Raw genomic sequence first — 23,271 nt, 5'->3', positions numbered from 1 at the left:
GTACAACTGTTAAGGAACTGAACATTTTATAATTTAACATATACACTACTTTTGGATGATGAATTAAACATCTACAGTGTATACTAAATTATATTTAAACCTTGTAAAACAAGGCATACGAAACTATAGGCCTACAGCTTTGAGTCTGGCATAACAGTGAAATGTCAACATTAAACAACAGTATTGTCATATGACCCATCATTCCTCATAAAGTACATGAAGACACATGTATCTGAAAATTATGAAGTATTGTGCAAGGCATTTTGTCAGCTTCAGCAAAACACTTCTTTTTATTATTCTTAAGGTAAGCCAAACCCATAAGCCTCAAAAATGTCTTCCATGAGCTTCTGGGCAAACTCATTACTATTACAAGTATACCTCTTGTTCACTTGAATAGTTATAGAAAGAGCACATGTATTTCCACTGATTTGTTTTTCAGTGGATGCACTCTCGTGATCAAACCAGTCTGTAGTTTCCAATCTGTATTGTATTGGGACTGCGTAAGTACGACCATATCTCACAAGGCATCAAATCCTTGAATTGGCTGCAGGTCAGCGATAGACTCTACATAAATGACTCTGTGATGACTTTCAAATGTATTCATAATCTTGTTCCAGACTACTTGATTGATAAATTCATTTTCCGATCTCAAATTGCTACAAGAAACACCAGACAGAGTAATGACTTAAACATTCCACGTTGCCGACTGGCTACCGGACAAAGATCATTTGCATATCGCGGAGCAAAAATCTGGAATGAGCTAAGTGATGATTTGAAAAGTTTACCTTCTGTGAAAGCTTTTAAGGGACACTTGACCAAACATTTTAAATGTTAATAATGTAAATTCTTAATATTCAATTTTAAACTTTGTAAATTTTTAAATCTTTAATACTGTAATTAGTTTTAGACTCCTTACCCAGTTTGTTTATTCATTTTAATTGACATATTTTTATCTTTTTTATTCCTTTTGTAACTGAAAAGCCCCTTTGGGGAGTTGCAAATAAAGTATGTATGTATGTATGTATGTATGTATTTCCCTGAGAAATTGGGGAAGCAAGATCCACTTCCAAACTGCAACACATCACTCAAGGTGAGATATCTGAGTTCTGAATTATCATGTTTAAAATCATCATTATCATCAGTACCAGTAATAGATGGCTGGGTAAAAGGGATAACATTGCATTTCAATTTTCCCCTACTGACACTCATCAGGAAACTGTGCCAGTTGTATACAATTTCTGTTTCTCTCTCATGAAGTTCAAACCCTGGAGAGGAAAAACAAGGAACAAAGCAGCTTTTCACAGCTTCTACAGAAACTTTTACATTCATTAAATATTTAATGCCATCACTCAGATATTTAGACAAAAACTCCAAAACCCCAAATGAAGCTAAACCCTTTTTAAAGCTGTAAATTTCCTTGGCTACACTACTTAATACTACATGTTTGACACAAGCATTCAAAAGCTCATTCTTGTCCTCAAATGTTACTGCTACTTTTGTGTAACCCATATCAAAGCATTCAGGGAAGGAATTGACAGCACTGATAAATGATGCTTCATCACTACAGGTAGAAATGTTGGTAAGTTGGGTCAGGAACTCACATTCATATGGAACCTCAGTCAAGTGTGGCTCTTGAGGGATGTCTAATATAAACCCTGCTACCATTGGTGTAAAGAAATGAGTCCCTGGGCAACCATTTAGAAGTGCAATAGCAACAAGTTTTCCAAATGTCTCAAAAAGACCTTTAGCCACAGCTTTGAGGTTGTGTCGGAAGGTGATACGAGGATAATTGCCCCTAACCAGTATACTATATACACAAACCCACGAAAAAGTTCCGAAAAGAATTCCGTTGTTACCCCTCCTGAGTCAATTGCATCTTCCCCAATGAACTTAACTGAAACCCTTATTTTAAGATCTTCATCTTCAATGCATTCAAATGTCCTAGTTACTATATCCTTTCTAGTTATTTCAATCAAAGTAAACTGCTCTGTAGAAAACGTACTCAAACGACACTTTCGTAGATAAAGACTCTATTCAAAGACAAAAAAACTCCAGAATACGATTCAAGAACAACGACTTCGCATTAGTTTTGCATTCGTTCCCTTTCAGTTCAGTGTTCGAGGGGGTCAAATCGTGTAAGTCACATGACAAGCTCGGTCCCAGTTTTCAACACACTCCCCCGCGTTGATTGACGTCATCAATCAAAGTTCAAAGTTCATTTAAAGTTGAAACAATCTTACGAGCATAAACTCTATATAACAGAATGAACTCAATACATCTATCTTAGTCAGAATTCATGACGACAACTGGGACATCCTCGTCCCTCACTACTGTAACAGGAACATTTGCCACTCGGGGCACAGGGTTGGCAGTTCCATTATCCAACCTCACTTCCAGGGGATAGAGCCTCTGCAATGGGCGTCTCCATTCCGCGGTTGGCGAATTACCAGACTTGACTCTCACCACTGCACTTCGAACATGACCATCTCGACCAGGAAGTAATCATTCGATCTTCCCAAGCCGCCACTGCTGTCTCGGGGTTTTGTTCTCATGTAGACACACAATATCTCCCACTTGCACTTTACGGACAGAATTTGCTCTCTTTGAGTAGCGATGGTACTCTCTAAGTTGTGTGAGATACTCAGACTTCCATCGGTTCCAAAAATGATCCAGTGTTCGCTGTAAGAATTTGGCTCTTCTTGTAAGTGTTCCCTCAGGTTGATCAACTTTGTTCGATGAGTTCTTTGATGGTACTGACAAAATTCTGCGGCCCACAATCAGGTGTGAAGGTGTTAATGGTTCCTCCATTTCATCGAAGACATATGTCAAGGGTCGTGAATTCAAGGCTGCTTCCACTTCTACAAGGACAGTAGACAGCTCGTCATAGTTTAACCGGGCATTTCGTATGACCTTCTTCAAACTCAACTTGACTGATTTTACTAGACGCTCAAAGAAACCACCCCACCAAGGGGCCGCTTCGACATTGAACCTCCACTGTGTACCGTCGCACTGACAATATGCCTGCACTCTTGAATCCTTAAATGTTTTCCCATTGTCACTGACAATCAAGACAGGAATTCCTCGTCTCCCTTTAAAGCGAGTAAGGGCTCTGATAAAACTTTCTGCACTCAGATTTGGGACAAGTTCCAGATGAACAGCTCGGGTTGCAGCGCACGTGAACAAAGCTATATAGACCTTGTTCAAATCTCCATTCTTTGAGAATACATTCTTGACATACATGGGCCCAGCGAAGTCCACTCCTACTCGAGTAAAAGCAAAGTCATCGCTCAATCGAAATTCAGGAAGAGGTGGGGGAGGAGGAACTGCATAGCTTCTGCCCTCTAACTTCTTACAAACAGAACATTTTCCTATCGCAGTTTTCACAGTCTGCCTTCCTTTTGTTACCCAGAATCTTGACCTTAGCTCTGTGAGAGTGTCCCTCACACCATTGTGAAGAACCTTGAAATGACAATCATTTATCACTAGGTAAGTTAGTCGTGAACATCTTGGAAGGAATATTGGAAAACGAGCATCATACGGAATCGGGGCATTTTTAAGACGACCACCACACCTCAGAATTCCCTTGTCATCTGTAAACAGTGATAATGAGATCTTGACCTGGTCAAAGTTCTTGTTGTTGTATACAGATTTCTGAACCTCCTTGATCCAAAGCTCTCTTGCACAATCCACCTCTTCATGCCTTATTACTCCATCCACTAACCTCTTCTTCATTTTACGTTGCTTGAGATTAGAAACAAATCGCACAACATATGCAGTGACTCGCACAAGTCTTTGAAGACTACTGAACCTTTCCAAGGGAATGATGCAATCAAGATTTAGTGACTTTTCTGACGTCACCTCTCCAGAGGCAATGTTTGCAAGAACTGTACCATCATGCTGCTTTGTGTGGCTGTTACAGCTTCCCTTCTTCAGTTCTAGGCAAGGATCTGAATCGTCACTTGTGACTTCAGCAGAGTTCATTGCAAGACTTGGCCACCACTGCTTTTCCTTTCTAAGGAACTCAGGACCACTCCACCACAATTGGTTGGTGATCAGTTTCGAGGTCATCGTACCACGTGAGCAGATGTCAGCTGGATTGGATTCTGTGGGGCAATAATTCCACTGAGTTTGCTTTGTAAGTCGACGGATCTCAACCACTCTGTTTTGAATGAATTGCTTGAATTCTCTGTTTACACCCCAAATCCACCACAGAACAATTTGCGAATCTGACCAGAAGAACACAGCATCAACTTCCAATGCTCCGTCAAATGCTGTCAACACAGTATTGACCAGTCGGGCCAGAACAAGAGCACCTAGTAACTCCAGTCGAGGTATGGTTTCTCCATTTATCGGAGCAACTCTGGTTTTTGACGATAAAAGCTGGGTGAAGACAGTTCCAGTAGTTGTTTCAAGGCGTAAATACACAACTGCTCCATAGGCTTTCTCACTTGCATCCGCAAAACCATGGAGTTGAATGCTTTGTAAATCTCCTGATGACAAGCCAAGGTGGTAGTGTCTCCTCACTTCCACCACCCCCACCTTCTTAGCATCTTGAACAAGCTTTAACCACTGTTCATGGATGAATGAATCCACGGGGTCATCCCAACCCACTCTTGTCTTGCAAATAGATTGAAAGATGATCTTCAGTAGAATGATGACTGGACTAATTAGTCCCAGGGGATCATACAACTTGCTTGTTGTACCAAGAATTGCTCTCTTCGTAACTGGACAAGTATTGCTAGTTTCTAGTGGAGACGCCAGATCCAAGAGTAACAAATCTTTTCGTCTATCCCATCCAACTCCCAGTACTTTCAGTTTTGCTGTGCTGGGGTTCTTTGACGTCTCAAACAAGGAACTCGAGAAGGTTTGATCTTCCTCTTGAACAGGGTGCTCCTTGACAGACTTGCTTGTAACTTGAGAAGACTGGCTTTCAGATTGTTCAATTCTTTCCTGAAGGGCTTCAGAGTTGGAGACCCATTTTCTCATATTGAAGCCTCCGCTCTTGAAGGATGACTTCAGATTCTCATACATCTTGAAAACAGAATTGTCAGAATCATCTCCACCAACAAAGTCATCCACATACAGACTTTTCAGAACTCTCTCAGCAAATTCTTTGAGGATGTCAGCAGAAGTCAAGTGATGACGAATTGTTGCATTCAATAGGAACGGACTTGCGGAGACGCCAAATGCAACTCTTGCAAATCGATAAACTTGTAGGTTCGGGTGGCTGCTTGTGACATCATCAACCCACAGGAAACAAAGATAGTCACGATCTTTGGGGTGAACTGAAACATTTAGAAAAGCTTTCTCAATGTCTCCTATGAGGGCTGTCTTGTGAGCCCGGAACCTCAGGAGGATGTCATAGATGAGGGGAGATAGTGGTGGACCAGCATACAAACAGTCATTGAGACTTGATGTGTTCTTTCCTGATCGTGCACTGGCATCATAAACAATACAAAGTTTTGTGGTGTCCTTGTCCACGCGAATCACTTCATGATGAGGAATGTAATGTACTTTTCCCACACCATTGTTGACACCTTGATCCACAGGTTCCACAATTCCTTGTTGTTGCTGATCTTGGATGACATCATCATAGTGCTTTAACATCTAGGGCTTTAATTTCAGACGTTTCAGTAGTGAGACCAACCTTGATTTGCACAAAGCAAAATTATCTGGAAGCAGCTCATGGTCCTCTTTGAAAGGTAGCTGTACTTGATATCTTCCTTCAGTGAATTCAACTTCGCTAACAAATTTGTGATACAGAGACGAACCTTTATCTCGAATGCCAAGTGACTCATAGTCCCAGAATTTTCCAAGTTCAGAGGCAAGTTCATCTTGACCGACGACACTTGCTTCCACTTTCAGTACATGCGTCGCAGTAAGATTCACAGTGTTACCATTGTCACGGTTAGACACAATCATAGTGGGTCCGGAGAGGACATATCCTAGCTTTGTAGCAAGAGCAACAGGTTCCCACGGTGCACCTCTCACAATAGTACCTTCGACCAATGACCAATAATAATCAGCACCAATGAGAATGCTGATGGGCAAATCTCTGCCGCCACACCTGTCGGCTAAACTGAGGTCATGCAGACGTTCGTAGCTAGACTGAGCAAGCTCTGTGGGTTGTTGGGTCAGAGGGCCACATATGACTGGCACCACATAGGCTTGAATGTACACAATTGCATCGCATCTGGTTTTGATACCCACTTGAACAATTTCACATGTTCGTAGCCTGGCGTCAGACTCACCAAAGGTTTTGATTAGAAGTGACTCTCTACCAATTACTGATAACCCCAGTTTGTCTTTAAGGTCCTTAGTCATGTATGATCGCTGACTGCATGAGTCAAAAACCAGACGAACACTTAGTGGAAAACTGTCATTATCCGGACGCACAACTTCAGCGGTTGCGGTTTGCAACAACACCGACCCTCTAGACTGATCCACATACATACTAGTAGAGACACTGGCCACATGTTCTCGATCTTGCCCACCCAGGGTTGGATCAGGGTTACCACAAATTGCTACATGATGGGCACCTTGACATTTAAGACACTTCATAGGTGCTTGACAGTTACGTGCCAAATGTCCTTGCTTGAGACAGAGAAAACACTTGCCCTTCCTTTTAAGAACTTCCCTTCTAGATTCAATACTTGTGACAACATTACATTTAGAGCTCTGATGATTTTGATTACAGAATGAGCACCAAAGACGAGGAGACTGTTTATTCTCAGAACTGTCAGTGTACAAAGCTGATGTAGAAAATGGCGACTCACCTCTCTGATGTGAAGGCCTGGAATCCTTGTTATTGACAAGACATTGTTCTCTCAGTTGCAGTTCCTTGTGAAATTCACCCAAAATATCTTTCAGATTCCATGTCTCCGATTCCAAATTTCGTGTGATAGCGATCCGAAATTCCTCCGGTAATTTCTGCATAACGATTGGTGTCAAGAAGCAACCATACATTTCAGATGAGATTTCCATACTTTCCAATCCACGAACATGAGATTCCACTGTCGTACGAGCTTCGGAGTTTCTTTACTTCGCTTATCGATTCCACCTTGGGGAGTTTAGTGAGCACTTCCATGTGGCTGGAGATCACTATCTGTCGATTTCCGAATCTTTGTTTAAGCAGTCCAACTGCCTTCTCGTAGTTTGCACTCGTCAGGGCCAGACCAGCGATCGTACTACGCACGGTGCCAGTAAGAAGTGACTGCAAATAATTGAATTTATCTACTGAAGACAAATTTGGGTTCTTATGAACCGCAGACTCGAAAGATTCCCAAAAGGGATACCAGTGTATGGGATTTCCGTGAAACTTCTTAAGCTCGAGCTTCGGCAACTTTGCCTTCGAAACGTGATCTTGAGAAGTTCCCGTGCTTTCGGAAGGAGGAAGTTGCGCCACAGAAGGGAATTCCTGACTCTTACCCTGCATTTCTTGAGCTTCCAAAACAGATTCTAACTCAACAATACACTCCTGAATGGAACTCATTATCTCACAGCTCTCAGAGACTTCGGTATCGATGGTTTTTACGTCGTCCACCAGCTCCACAATTTCGCGGTCGAGCGATTGAAGCTCCGACATTTTCGTTTCAAGGGCGGTTCGAAGCAATTTCAGCCTTTTCACTTCGATGGAATTGCCTTCAGAGATTAGCCCTTTGGCTTGTTCGATAGTTTTCTGGACGAACTTTCGGTGACCATCGCGAAATTTTTTCAAATTCCTCAATTTCGGCGGCATAATTGGTCGCCCACGTGCTTTCAGCTAGTGCAGCTTTGACTTCACAACAGCTTCCTTTGAGACGTTCTTCACAACGCTAGAATCCCAGTTTCAATTCCCGGGTCTCGGCACCAAATGTAGAAAACGTATTCAAACGACACTTTCGTAGATAAAGACTCTATTCAAAGACAAAAAAAATCCAGAATACAATTCAAGAACAACGACTTCGCATTAGTTTTGCATTCGTTCCCTTTCAGTTCAGTGTTCAAGGGGGTCAAATTGTGTAAGTCACGTGACAAGCTCGGTCCCAGTTTTCAACATGCTCCTTTGGAAAACCATTCAAGGTTTGTTCAAATGCTTCTTCCAAGGACTTTGGTGGGACTTATTTAATGGACTGTACAGCATCATAGACAGGAGCCTCCTGAGTACTCAGGCTTTGGTCAATAGCAGATTTTAGAAGAAAATCAAGATTGTTGGTATCTAAAATGCATTAACAAGTACCAATTTTAAAGATCTATCTCAGAAAGCATTTGAACCATGAACACTTGACATTTTTCTTGTAAACCTTTTTTTGGTGTCTATAGAATGAAGACACTTCACATAATGTCAAGGCTTATATTTAAATTATGTCATATTTGAATTAGTGTTCTAATCCCCCTGGAGGTACTTTCTATAATGGCCTATACGGGGAGGCTCTGCCTGAAAGAGGTTCCTTTCACAGGCTTCAGGTACATAAAAGGCTAGGGATTTCACAAGTTAAGGTACACTAAAAGGTTAGGGAAATCTGTCCCTTAGTTTTTGAAAGGGGCCTTTAATTAAAATATTTTGTCCAGATGCACTTTATGGCTGTATCATTTAATTTACTCAGCACTAAATGAAAATGACAGGAAGATTTCCTGTTTTGGCAATTTATTCACAAACACCAGCCAGTTAGGAAAGCATGTAAAAGGGATACTTTTTTGAGTTAAAGGCATACAAAAGGGGTACCTGTTTTTTCAAAATGTTATATAAAAGGGTAAAGGGTTGGACCTCGGGGCAGAGCGTTCCCATATAAAGCTTCATAGATCCCCCCTCCCCCCCCCCCACCCCACCCTGGGCAGGCTAGCTCTAACTGGGCCTATTGTCATCAAATACAATCTATAAATTGTTATCACATTTTTCATCACAGGTACTACATTTCATTTAGAAATTCAGTAATATTTTAAACTGAAAGGTACTCACCATCTGGATTTGTTGACCCATCATGAGGGAGGCTTTCATTGTCATCATTAAAGATAATGGTTTCTTGACAATGGGAAGCGGGACTATTTTGCTGTCAACTACACCCTCCGGCAAGATTTTCCTCCTTTGCACATTCTTCTGTGGAGCTGTCATCGTAAGTCTCCTGGAACTCATCAAAAGGGATCAGGTAAAATGTTAGCCACTTGTAGTCTTTCCCAATTGCTTTCTTGTATGAAGACAGTACAAATGTTTCCTTAGTTCCAGGAACAAAATTCACTTGACTGAAATCCGGAAAAAGCGAAACATAGGGGACTGTGCCATCAAAAGTTTGGTCAAAGCTTGAGTGTTTTTCAACAACTTTTCAAGTAATCTCTTCCTTTTCAGCAGAAGATTTCACTGTGACGCAGTGTGTCTTTCCATGTCGAGCCTTAAAAACACCATTGGCCACAGACCCAATGCCGACTTTAACTTCCACTTCTACAACCTTCACAGACATCGTTCCTTTGTCAGATGGGTTTTTCTTCTCTCTCTTTTTTTGTGGTCTGCATCCTTCCTGGCATTCTTCCTCTCAACGGGCATGGAATTTGTCAAACGACAAAGTACGTTCTGAATTCTCCTCGGCTAAGCGTGAAGTTGTACCGGAACTACCACTACTATCTGTCAAAGTTGCTGCTGTAGGAGTCATCGAATTAGAATTAGAGCTTGCCTCTGTTCCTGTTGAACTAACAACACAGGATAGTTCTTCACGAACCGCTGCTTCAATTTCTTTCCTGAGAAACGACGCCATATTGGCAGCAAAGCCTGGGAAAGCTTGACTCGGTCTTAGTCCTTCTCGTCTACCTGCGCACGCAAGACCTGTTATTTTGTTTGCAGCATGCAGAAATTTTAGTTTGCAGTTGTGCACACTTAGTTTGAAGTGTGTAGAAGTTTGTTTTGTTTGTCATGTGCACATTTATTTTCGTTGCTGTGCACAATTTTTTTGTTTACAGCTTAGGAATTTGTTTTATTTGCAGTGTACACATTTCTTTTGTTTGCAGTGCACAAATTTATTTTGTTTGCAAAGTGAATTTTTTTTCTTTGCAGTTCATTTTTTTCATCCCAGTCCAAAAATTTATTTTGAAAATAGGGTGCGAGAGATGTTGCTTTTCTTCTTAGATTGTATGCAATAAAATATTTTATTTACAGCACTTTCTTTAAAATTAAATGCTTTAATTTCGACAAGTTTGTTCATTTTTTAACTTGAAGTTCTGTCCCTTATGGGCCACCATACAAATATAACCCACAACTTTATACACCTTAAAGTAAGTTGCAGATGACTCTAACATGTATGGTGTGTCTGTGTATCTTGATGAAAAGACCAATGTTTTATTCCTCAATATAAACAACCTAATCTTTCCACAGGCACATTCTTGCTGCCGTTCACTTTAACTACAACTTGCAAAGGGATGTAAGACATCGAAATGCTGATAATGCTGAGCAGATTAAGGTGACATACCCAAAGTTCAAGAATGGTGAAGCAACCATGAGGAATTTCAGAGTTTCACAGAACTTTGGTAAATAAGTCTGAATTTATTTTCTTTAGAAATTAAAGAACTGGGGTGAAGTATTGTCCATAATTTTCCCTCTTCAACCTAGATAATGAACCAGCTTCAATTTTGAGACAGTCTTATGGAATTATAACTTATACTCAGGGAAGATTTTCTTAATATGGGCTGTTTCGTGATAAATTTTCAGTTATGTAATAGAACATACCTTCTGTTCTAGATTGTTGAAGAAATTTTTCAAACATTTCTGACTGCCACCAGTGATCAAATGAAGAGTGCTGCAGAAAAGCTAAAAGCAATGACTCCTATAAACTCCATGCTGGAAAAGGAATCCCGAACACATGCCATGTTGTAAAGAGTAGACAGGAGTAATAAGATAGTCGAAGATGTGCCACCAACTACTCCAGGTAAGGAGGATCCCCTAACTATACTGGCTGTGTTGAAAATCAGAAACACTGCTAATTAATGTGATGTTTCCCTATGTTCTGAGCTAGTCTACTAACGAGAAAGTTGTCTCTGATCAAGAGGACTGAAAATATGGGTACATATCCGTCACAACAGGAAATACTTCATTTGCAGCTTAGAATTCTGTTGGGCCTTACCCCTTTTGAAAAATCAGCCACATAGAAAACCTGTTGCCACTCATAGTATAATTTGATAACATTGTTACCAATGGTGAATTAATTTTTTTGTGTTTTCATTTTTTACATTGCAGAGCTGAAGTTTGTGAAAACCAATGTCTCAGACAAAGGGCATTACCCAAATGCTCATTGTGTGGACAGTTCTTGAAGGGACACAGTAAGTTTATGGACTGTCCAAGAATCAACAGAAAGAAACGTAGTTTTAATTCTTTTCTATCAAAAAAATGAAGAAAACAAACGTGTACACTGCATTCAATTACTTATTTAATTAATGTATTATTCATTTCATTTGTATACACTGTATACATGTTGTATTGATGTTCACCCTTTTTTAATGTTTACGTGGCATGTGCTTTTTACATTTCTTCCATAAATATATTTTTATAATCATCAACAGTAACTTATGGAAAAATTGAATAATTCAAATGAATAGTTTAGAAATAGTTTGCATGACAATCAGCATTTAGCAAAATGTGGATATCACTTGTCAGTTTATCGAGATTTACAGACTTGTTCTTGTGTCAACTAAACAGTCTCAATAAAGTCACAAGTCCTCTTCATCCAAGTCAAATCTGGTAAAATCATTATCCTTGTCACAAGGGAACGCTTCTCTGATGGCAGTCTATACACATGCCAGCAAAGGAATCCTCTTGTTGCCCAAAACCCATATACCAGCCATGAAAATTCCCAATAGGATATACTCCTTGGGAAGCTGAAAATAACTGTATGACAAATACAGGGTCATTGTTTCATAACTTTTTTTTTATCATGAAGTAGTATCCCAGTTTAGGGTGGCAGGGAGAGTGTTTTTATTTTTTTTATTTTTTTATTTTTCCTTTGATAAGCAAATGGGATGCAGAGATCTGGGGTCAAGTGTTCTCAAAACTGAGGAGAGTCAAAAATCATAGATCTCATAGTGAAGCGAGTAATTCCCTAGACGTAAATTAATGTACATCATGAAATGAAATATTATGTATCTCATAAGCGAAGATTTTTGAAGTTGTCTACAAAAGCCCTTTTAGTAGATACCTCAATTGTGATGAAAATGGCCAAGAAATCAGTGTCGAGAAAATATTTACTCTAAGTGTGGTTTATTGACAGCTACTTACCTTTCCACTGCTCCTTTTTGGCTGTACCTATTTTTCCTTTTGTTTGATATTTGTCAGCTGCCAAGCTAAGGTTCCATTTCTGCAGGCATACTGGATTGAAACCTGGATGCTGGGTTATGCAGGTTAGTTCCAAGCCTGGTGCAAGATCATTGGTGACTAGTTTGCTCGTCGACGCTTCAACACATCCATCCAACTCTCGGCAGCAATAACACTCACTAATATTTTGTAACCATCCACGATCACTGTTTTTACATTTACACCTAGGAAAAGTTGTGTAGAAACTTACAATTAGCCAGTGATCACAGAAACAAATAATGTGGTTGAAACTCGCATGTTTGTTTATAGCAATGGTAACTAACCATTTGCTGACTTCCTCTGTTCCATTTAATCGATCTAGCAGTTGTTTGTCAAGTTCTTCATCAGTTTTTCTTTCTTCGTATATTGCCGACCAATTGTCATCTGCTTGTGGCTTGTCACTGTATGCCTCAAGTTCTTTGCCCAAATCCTCTCTATCTTGGTCGCTCAAATTTGGCGAGCCTTCCAACTCCAACACGTAATTGGCAATGAAATTGACTTCTGAGTCTTCTGAATCAGAATTGGAGGTAAAATTTACATCTTCAGAGGCCATTTTTCTTGACTATAGCTTTTGATATTAAAAAGGCAAAAGAAACGTTTTTCTTTGCTTTGGAATACTGAATGTTTGCAACCAAAACAAAGAATGACCAAAGGACACCACAGAGAATCTCCTTGTTTGACATCACTAGTTCCCAGACCCCAAGTACTCAGTTGTGTTGTTGCAAAAGACAAACATTGACGGTCCATAAGAAATTGAGGTTTCAAGCAAGCAGAGAAATTCTTGCAGTATTTTACTCAGAAAAATATGGAGATTTAGTTAAACTAATAAAATTTTGGGGGGTTATAGGCATTTTAAGCTAGAGCTCAATGATGTCCAGCTTTTCTAACTTTGGAGATTTTAAGTAATTTGAGACTTGGTTTTACGAGAAATGTTACACCACGGATGAATTCAATGGCAGTCTCTGTCAGTCAGCCAAACAATGGAGATTGCAGGTGAACAATGAGGAACTTCAGTCGAACAAACATGCCATTCAATCCTCAATGTTGCCAGCCTCAAGTAGTTCGATTCAAGCTCCGCTTGCCACTCTCTTTCTGACAGGTGGCTTGATCCGAGCTAGTAGGAAAAGCACTAGTGGAAGACCAGCAAGGTCAAAACAGACCATTAAGTCGACCAAAGGCTGCCCATCCAAAACACTTTTCTTACAAGGATTTAGTCCTTATTCCCAGTCCCAGGATCAAGAAAGTGCCTACACGTACAACCCGACTTCAGTTAGAAGAGAGAGAACTTGCCTGCCACGAGTTTCCCTTTGACAAGAGCTGGGATGCAAATTCCCTCAAAGTTGCTGTATTGAATCAATTTCCAAAGCTTTTGCTATTTGAATATATCAAGGTGGGTAACTTTGCACTTGTATTATAAGCTTAAACATTGTTCTATGTTTAATTTGATGCAATAATAGCAATATCATTGCTGATTAGTTTGCATTTGTTGTAGCTGCACTATTTATAATTTCTCATTTATACTATTTTGCCAACAATTTGCCCACAGGAGGATACTTGCAGTGACCCGAATAATGGACTTACAATTTTGGGCAGAAGTTGTTGGGTTATCTAGACTTGCTCTGGTACTGTCCCACTCCCACCCCCTCAATTGTATAATTTCTCCTTGCTTGGGACACAAGCTCAAATTAATTACTCTTTCATTAAATTTACCCTTGAGTTTTGCAAGAAGCCTGCAAGAAATATGTGTTTTTCTTAACCTAGCCATGCTATGGAAAGCTAATAACTCCTAACTTGGCAGATGGCAGAAAGAGTGACCAGGATGGCTGGTCAAAGAGCTGTTTATATTAGATCACTGGTGCCTTTGGAATCTGAAGATGAGGCTGAAACTGAAGAGGAGCAAGAGAATTCAGTATTAGATAGCAGTCCAAGGTGAACTTTTTCTTGTGAAGTTTTGCATTGAACAAGGTTATTTAGAAAAAAAACACTTTATTGGTCTACCAAAAGGTAAGGTGCAAACGGGACCTGGAGTTCCATGTGAGGCACCTTCCAACTAAATTAGTAAAACCTTAAGAAATGCATATTAAGCTGTTGATGCCAGTGGTACCCGCAATAACATGCAAGACCCCATGAGCATGGTTTGTCAGGGTTAAAGACATTTGCTAATTCATCTTTTTACAAGTCTTTATGTTTAGAAAGTCACTGGGCTGAATTAGTTTACATATAAGGTTCCATAATTTAATGCTGTGATTAAAGAAGGAGGACTGATAGGTAGCTGTTTTGTAGATAGGCGTTTCCAAGTACTTTATATCACTTGATTGAGATCGTCGGGTATGGCCGTGACTAACACTCTTAATAAAACCAATATCAATGTCAATATAGCCATATAAAGCCTTATCAATAAATACTAAAGTAGTATAGGGGGAGTCAAACAAATACCATTTCAGAGGGAGCTTTATTTCACCTTATTGAAGCCCCCACCGTCAAGTCCAGCCCTCACACATTCGGGCCGGTTGAACCTGGGGCTGCGAAACGGTGAAATTCAGCTCCCTCTTTGAAACAGTATTTGTTTGACTCCCCTATACTACTTACAACAAAGGAGGGCCCCATATTAGAAACAAGTGAGCCCGCTGTTATACCGCCCGAGCCGGGATGTCTCGAGCACCAAACAAGTGCGCGTGGCTGATGCGGGGCCGCAAAGAAAGCTGCGGGAAGTGTTGTTACAGGGTGTATTGCGGGCAGCACAACTACCAGCTGAAGAAAGGATCGAAAATGCCAGAGCCATGTAGAGGCTGCTGGGTCGGGCTTCTGTGTGATTACCACCTATGCATCTCATGTGGCGGGGGCGTTCTAAAACAGCAGCTTATCTGCAAGCGCGAAAAAGCAAAGAGAATTTTTGAATGTGTTCTGTTCGAGCTGAAAGAAACAAAACAACAACGATTAGAGAAACGTAACCTTAGGTTATACTGTAAGGAACAATGACTTCCAACAACCGAAGATTGGAAGAACTCGCAAAAATAGATCCCGCTGTATTGCGTTATTTCGATCAACTTGCAGAAAACGCACCAGCAGTAAGAAAGGTTGTCCAGAATGTGCTGGAAGAACCAATTTCTCAGGAAACACAGGCGCATCTGCAAAAGCCACTACTTCCGAAGCCTTACCAGCAAAGAGCCCCTCCACGCCAAAGAAAGTCAAAAAAAACGCAAGAGCTTCTGAGGGAGTACGACCCCTTCCCTGCGCAGAAAACCCGAACAGTGACAGACTACCAGAAGGAGAATCTTGATCTGTTCGATGACGCAGAGAAAGAAGGGGAAGAGAGTACAGGCCGGCGTTTCATTCAATGGCGCTTCATCAAAGGTCTGGGGAGAAACCTAACACCAGACTTTATGTTGAGGCTTCCTGAAAGAGTAAGCACGTCGTTCTATCTGAGGCACGTTTTCGCATACCAGTTGCACAACATTGAGGATGGAACTGTGATCATGTACTACTCGAACCCCAAGGGCTCACAGTGGTTCAACAAACTGGAAGACACGGGAGAATGGCTTAGCTGCCAGGAAGAACTGCATCTCGACCTTGAAAGAGTTGAAAGGCCCAACATGAAGTGGGTTTTTGAAAACTTTTTCAACGTTGACCTGAAGGTTGTGCTTGACAGGCAGCCCTCAGTGGGAACAGGACCTTTGCCTGACTGGCTGCGCAACCTTGCCCATAGCCAGGCGATGGTGGTGTTGGACACATATAACGACAACCTGTGCTTATGGCGGTGCATCGCTCTGCACGGAGGGGTGCGCACAGACCGTTGCACAAAAGAAGCCTGAAGACTGGTCCAGAGTTTCTATAAGCTCGAAACTATTCCACCAAACTTCAGAAAAATGTCTCTAGATGAGTTGGACAAGGTGGAAGCCCATCTGAACGAGGGTTTACCTGTCTCATCTTGGCTCGGAATACGTGTCTACGAGCCTGAGCATTTGGTTGACGGTGAAGTGGTATGGCATCTCATAATAAACCCGAACCCCAAAATCAAAAACATTTTGACGATAGGTGTCTACAAAGGCCACGCTTTCTTGATAAAAGACATCGCAAAGCTGGCGAAAACCTATGCATGCACGCATTGCGGGCAGAGATTCACAAAAACCTGTAATCTGCAATGCCACCATCAAACCTGCAGTGCGTGAAAAACGGTAATCTTTTGCCCTGGGACAAAAGTGGAAGCGCCACTGACGGCTTTCGAGAAAGTCATGTACCCGAAGGGCTCCGCATCCATTCAAGCGCTGTTGTGGCTGGAGCGAGAAGCAAAGCGACAGGGGATCCACATACACCACGCAATGTGCGGGCGAGGGGGCGAGACATGGCTTCCAGGAGAAGGCGGGAAAATGAAGTCTTCTCCTGTCGATGGGTACAACCACGAAACGAGGACGGTATTCCAATGCCACGGTTGCCCAAAATGTTTTCCTCGCCGACAGGAGGTAATAACAAACGGTAAAACACCCGAACAACTGTACCAAGCCACCATGAACCGTACCGCATTTCTGCGAAAGAGCGGCTATGAAGTAATCGAGGCCTGCGCTTGCGAAGTTGGGTTTGTTAAGGGGGAACTCCTGAAGAAGGAAACGAAAACTTACCCACACGCGATCTTGTACGATTTTGAGGCGTATGGCGACAAAAATTATCGGAAAGAGCCGACAGGAGCGTTAACGATAGAAAACGTGCACATGCCCATCTCCGTGAGCGTCGGGGACACTCTTGAAAGAGAGCCCACCCACATCTGCAAAAGAAATCCCGCGGAGCTGGTCCTCAAGTTCCTGAAAGAGCTGGAGAGACGGGAGAAAAACATCCAGGACAAGGTGTGAGCAGAGTTTGTGCCAGAAGACATGCACCTGGTGACAAAAGATCACCAGAAAAAAATCAATCAATGGTGCAACCAGGTCCTTGTTGTGTCCTCGTTTCCTCCATATCATCAACTATCTGGGCCCGAGCACGAGCTACGCCAAATGGGTAAAAGCCTACGGAAGTGAGTCTGAGAAATCCTGGTTCCCTTACGAATGGTTTGACGTGCCCGAAAAGCTCGATTTCCCTGGGCTCCCAGAATACGAGGCCTGGTATTCGAAGCTGAAGGGCGGCTACGTTCTCACTCGGAAGGAGTGGGAGGGGTGCCAGCTGCTGTTCAAAGAAAAGGGGATGCGGATCTTCGCAGACTGGCTGCGCTATTACAACAACCTTGATGTCGCTCCTGGCCTCAAGGCGCTGAAAAAGATGAAAAGCTTCTACACCGAGAGAGGAATCAACATTCTGAAAGATGCAGTGAGCCTGCCAGGGGTGAGTTTGCATTATTTACTCCGAGGGGCAATCGAGCGCGGCGCAGACCTTTACAGCCCAAGCAAAGAGGCTTACGAAATGCTGAAAGGGGCGGTTGTTGGTGGACTGAGCCTGGTTTTCACAAGACAGCACAAAGCTGGTGTCACAAGGATAAGGTCTCATCAGTTTGAAGAACCGCATCTTTGCAAAAAGATTCTCGGTTTCGATGCCAGCGCTCTCTATCTCTCGACCATGCTCAGAAAATGCCTTGCAGGAAGGAGAAGGTCATGCACTACGACAATGACCGCCAAGCGGAAGTGGCCGAAGTTCTGATTTGCCGGTTGAAAGCGGGGAGTTGGTCTGGCTTCGCCAAAGTCGACATTGAGATCCCAGAGCTCTTGCGGCCAATGTTTGAGGAGATGTGCCCTTTCTTTTACAACAAACGGGTTTCTGCCGAAGCTGTGCCGAAACATATGGAAGAGTACTTGGTGAGAACAGGCAGACAGCGCGGAGACAGGAGAAAGCTTGTGGGGGCTCTGTCGGCACAAAGGATCCTGCTTTACGCACCTCTGTTGCTGTGGTACGTGAACCATGGAGTGGTTGTCACGAGGGTTTCCAGAACAATCGACTAAGAACCGGGTAAGATCTTTACCTGGTTCGTGCATTAGGTGACGGAGGCGCACCGGACAGGAGACGTAGACAGCAGCAAGGCACTGCTAGCTGAAGTGTTCAAACTTCTCGGAAACAGTGCCTACGGGAAAATGGTTGAAGTGCTGGAGCGGCAAACGAACGTGATATACACGAAAGATGAGAAGGTTGTCGACAGAGTGCTGCGGAGCACGTATTTCGAAGACCTTGACGAGATCAGGCAGGCCTACGAGCTGGAAAGCCGTAAGCCCCGGATTACGATCAGACGGCCGTTCCAGATCGGAATCGCTGTCTATCAGCTGGCGAAGCTGCGGATGCTGGAATTCTACTACGACTTTCTTGACAAGTCCATTGACAGAAGAGACTTCAAGCTCATCCAGATGGAACGGACAGCAACTACATGGCAATATCGGGCGAGCAGCTTGAAGACATTGTCCAGCCAGAGTTGAAAGCAGAATTCGAGGCGGAAAAAAATCAGTGGCTGGCTTGGGACAAGTGGAGTGGCCGGACCCCAGGCCTCTTCAAACTTGAGTTCGAGGGCAGCCGGATAATCGCGCTCAGCATGAAGTGCTATTTCACCGATGCTGGAGAGGGGCGAAAAAAAGAAGTTTAGCACGAAGGGGATGTCAAAAACTCAGAACGAGCTGACATGGCAGTGGTTTGAGGAAGCGCTGGAAGGCAGCAAAGATATGGCAACCAACAGAGGTTTCAGGATGCAGGACGGGCGCATGGTCACTTACGAGCAGCAGAAGCTGGGGCTGAGCGCGTATTATGACAAGCGGTGGGTGCTGCCCGACGGGATTCACACCGAATCAATCGAATTTCACATTTAGTTCGCTTCAGCCGAAGGCGTGTTTGGAGAGGAGGGGGACGTTCTTGTACTGTTCGCGAGAATGGCTGCCTCACAAACCGATAAAAGTTCTTTTCCGTGGTTGAGAACAAATTCTTGGAAATGATCTGCTAAATACTTGAAATCTTCGAAGATGCTCCCTTTTTCTTTCGCGGGTGTTAGCCAGTTCATAAACTTTATGAGAGAGGTCTTGTCATCTCACGAGCTGTCCACAATCCAGTCGATAAGTTTTATGGGCACATTCTTGTGTTCTGGAGCGTTTTCATACTCCGTGGCCGCCTCGCCAACCAAGAAAAGTTCTTTTCCGTGGCCAAGAACAAATTCATTGAAACGCTCTGCGAAATACTTGCTTTCTTTGTGGACACTCTTCCCTTTTTCTTTCACAGAAAACTCAATGGCCCAGTAAAGAAAATCCTCGATGTACACAACCGATGACATGGCGAGATATAATAGATTTCTTTTTCTTCAATATAAAAATCCTGTGCGCATTCACGGAAAAGTTGGGGGGTAACTGTGTGTTTGGAGGGACAACCAGCAGCTCTTCACACACAAGGCCGCGTTTGGGCGCAGCCAGCTGCTCGGAAAGAGCGGGAATATCAGGTCCGGGGGCGGTTGGAACGACGCCACCTGCTGGACCCGGCTCGGGCTCGGTTTGAAGAAGGTTCATAACCTCTGATAATGCGGCCTCTTCTCCAGCCATTGCTATATACAACTTAATTTTTTTTATTCAAATAGCTTCACCCCGTAGGGGTGGCAAAGTGAGAAAACGAGATAAGAGAACTTTCGCTTTTTCAGCTTTGAAACCAGACCTTTGTACTCATCCAGGGAGAGTTGGCTGGCATAATCATCGAAGATGGCTTTCGTTGTCCTGGCCAAGGGGGTGTAAAAGAGGACGATCGCCGCAACGTTCTCCCGGAAGGAAGATGTTATGCCGGTTAACTTCTGGGTCAGCACCCAAATGCTGATGCCCATATGTCAGGCAGAAAAGGTGAGATTCACCAGCTCGCCTGTACGCCCTTTCACATCTTTGGAGGCCGCGCAGTCGTCGAGGATTATGAGCGTGTTGGTGCCCTCGGAAAGCCATCTCACGAGCTTCAACCACTTTTCCACGTCGTGCTGCTCGCAGACTATCACATCCATTCTTGGATCATTTTTGCCAAGCCAGTGGTAGGTCTTGTTGTGCGTGAACGTCGGGCAGATGAGCACGATGTAGTCAAACTTGAAACAGAAAGGGCCGTAGAGCTGGTCAACCATGAACCTCGATTTGCCCGAATTAGTCAGCCCCACGATGAGAGCGTTGAAGGGTATCTTGCTCGGGTCCATGTTCATATTCAATCCTGTACAGATTCCATCTGTCTGTCCACAAGGTTGAACTGGTAGTCGGAGATGACGAACACATGGCGTTTCACGTCGCCTGAGCCTTCGGTTTTCCACTCAATTTCCAGCTGGACCCCGTCCGTACTGTTCACAATCCGCGTGCCGCTGCCGTGCATTTCTTGGTTAACCATGGAGCGCATATCAATCACAAGCCCGAACTTATCACCGGTGTAAAACTTTGTCGTATTCATGTGCTCCGTTTTTTTTTTCTTTCACAAACAAGTTGCGGGCCTCTTCCCACATGTCCTGGCCTTCGATGCCATTGTTGTAAAACATGTTGGGCGAGCTGTTGACCGTGACGCTGACTTTCGTCAGATTGGGGAAGATGAATTTTTCTGAATCTCTGTTGCCAGCAGTATACGGCTCTACAAACAGGAGGAGGAGGGCTTTCAGTGACCTTCTTTAGGCGTTGACTTTGATGGTGAGCCTCGGGTCAATGTCTTTTGAAGGCCACCTCTTTATCATGCAACACGTGGTCGTAAAGGAACTCTTTGCCGTTGGAGTAAATGTTCCGCGCCTCTTCTGCGAGAGTCTTGCCACGGATCATTTTGTACTCGAGCTGGATGTTGGTCAGCTTGTATTTCAGCTGGGTTGTATCAGTGTCAATGACCACTTGTTTTGCTTCGGCAAGTTTTACTTCAAACATGAGGTCATTGTAAAGGGCCTGGGGGTAGAAAACGCCGTGGTCAGTTAAGATCTGATGCTCCAGCCTGATCCGGTACTTTTTTCCCTAAACATCGTTCAGCTTGTTTTCAGCGTCGACGCCCGAGGTTTTCTTGTCTCCCATGCCTGAGCGGATCTTGCATAGATCCTTGCTTTGAATCCGTTCGAGAATCCTGTTGTCTCGCTCTTCCTTCGAAAGAAAAAGGTCTTTGAAGGTTTTGTAGATGTCATACCCAACCGTGTCTTGCAGGATTGTTTCCGCAAACTTCACAACCAGCCTGTCAACGAGCGCCTGCATGACGTTCTGGGCGAGGAAGTTGTTGGCGTGCCCTCCAGAAAGGTTGATGTCAAAGACAAGCGCTAGCGAGCCTGGCACCAGAACCTCGTTTTCGTTCAGCTTGGGCACGTAAACGTACAGCGTATTGCCAGGGTTGGCTTCAGAGGGGGTAAAGGTGATTCGCTTGACCGCGCACTCGCCCTTCATGGCGTGTACGGTCTTTTCGCTGTACGTTGAGCAAAGGTTCCCTGGAACAACTGACATTGTGTATAAGACACCGGCAATTATTTGTAATTTGAAAAATAATGGGCTTGAAATATATTCCTATGGCGGCGGAAGGCGGTGGCAAATTTGGTTACAAAGACCTGGAACTCGACAATCGGCTTGACCACAACTCTGATGATGGCGAACAAGAGGTTGACACAACGCATCCTTTTCAGCCAGGTGCAGCGTCCACTCCCTACCAACCTGGTGACCCCTACCACGGAGGCAAACAAATGGAAATGCGTACAATGCAGCACAAGAAGTCCAGCCTGCCTGACACTTCTTATACCGAGACACCATTTCGGGGAGAAGATAGCCCTTTGCTTGGACCAGATTCAATTGGTGATCTTCAAAAAGAAAGTTATTTGCGGCAAAAACTCAAGAAAGCTGTAGATACGATAAAAGGCAATTTCCCAAAAGCAAAATTTGAAAAAATTCCAATTAGAAGAGGCAAAAAAACAGAAAATGTGGGGAAAATTGTTGCTGTTGGGCTGTCAGGAAAGAGTGAGTACAAGATTCTAAAAGATGATGAGTCAGGCTTAATGAAAAGTTTTATAAAAGCGTTCAAAGACAAACTTGGGCCTGGAGCTGAAGTCACCATTGCAGAAGACCGGGATACTATCAGAGAAATGAAACAAAGACTGACAGAAGCTGAAAACCAACTACAACAGGCAGAACACTCTCCTCGCAAAGAGAAGAAGAAAAGAGAGAAGTGGAAGTTCTGAGACGTAAAATCGCGCAAACTGATGCTGATATTGAGGTCATTCACGAAAATCAAGGTTCAAATATTGAAAGTGAAGCAGAGCTTCGCAGGCTGAAACAACTGAAAAAGAACTATCAAACCAATCTTGAAAACAAGAAAAAAGAATTGGATTCGCTTACAAAAGAAGCAAAAAACAGAAAAGGAAAAAGCCGAGGTTGACAGACTCAGGGCCAGCCTCGCAGCAAAAGAAAGCAAAACAAACGCGATGGAAGAAAGGGTCAACCAAACAAAACCGTTGGAGGACCTGAAAGAGCAGGAAAGCGAGCTGCAGTGCCAAAACAAGGAAGACCAGGTAATCATCCAAGATGAGAATGCCTCGCCCTCTGACAAAGAAGCCGCAGAAGGCAGAGTGGCAGAAAGAAACGAGGAACTCGCGCATTTGCAAACTCAGATCGCGGAAAGGGAAAGGGGGCGGCCTCTCTTTTAAAGGGTCAAAGAGATCTTCAAAAAATATGGCATGACGTTGACCGCTATTCTTATCGCCACTGGGACCACAATTTAAGCTGTCATCGGGACCCTCACCAGAGGTTTAAAAGCCACTGGCAAAGCTTTGGGAAATGGCCTCAAAGATATTGCCGCGAAACTTGGTTCTCTGCTGCCCGGGTTGATTGGCTCGATTGTGAGCTTTCTTTTCAAAGCTGCGGGCCAAGTCGTCAGGTTTCTGGCCGAGCACACCTGGCTGCTCATTCTTGCCGCGGTGGCCTTTTTGTTCGAAAAATATTTTAAGAAGCAGTGTTAACTTACCGCCAAGCCATGAACAGCAAAGCCGATAATCCAACTACACCGACAATAACAGCCGTTTTGTTAATTTCGTGTTGCGGTGTTTTATCTGG

The 23,271-nt window shown here is 43.3% G+C and overlaps 1 long non-coding RNA gene and 2 pseudogenes across 1 annotated transcript in view; 2 read left to right on the top strand and 1 right to left on the bottom strand.

The window, feature by feature from the left end:
• The window catches only part of LOC149099168 (uncharacterized), a 276,702-nt gene that overhangs the window by 153,321 nt on the left and 100,110 nt on the right, over positions 1–23,271 (top strand). The gene's annotated exons all lie outside the window — the stretch shown is intronic.
• Positions 5,608–7,909, bottom strand: LOC149099189 (uncharacterized; annotated as a pseudogene).
• Positions 12,951–14,289, top strand: LOC149099188 (uncharacterized; annotated as a pseudogene).

This window comes from Orbicella faveolata, unplaced genomic scaffold (assembly GCF_042242905.1).
Source record: "Orbicella faveolata isolate gen_17 unplaced genomic scaffold, um_ofav_v1 contig_46, whole genome shotgun sequence".
Taxonomy (NCBI): Eukaryota; Metazoa; Cnidaria; class Anthozoa; order Scleractinia; family Merulinidae; genus Orbicella; species Orbicella faveolata.
Note: the sequence above shows the minus strand (reverse complement) of the source record. Positions and strands in the feature narration are given on the sequence as shown.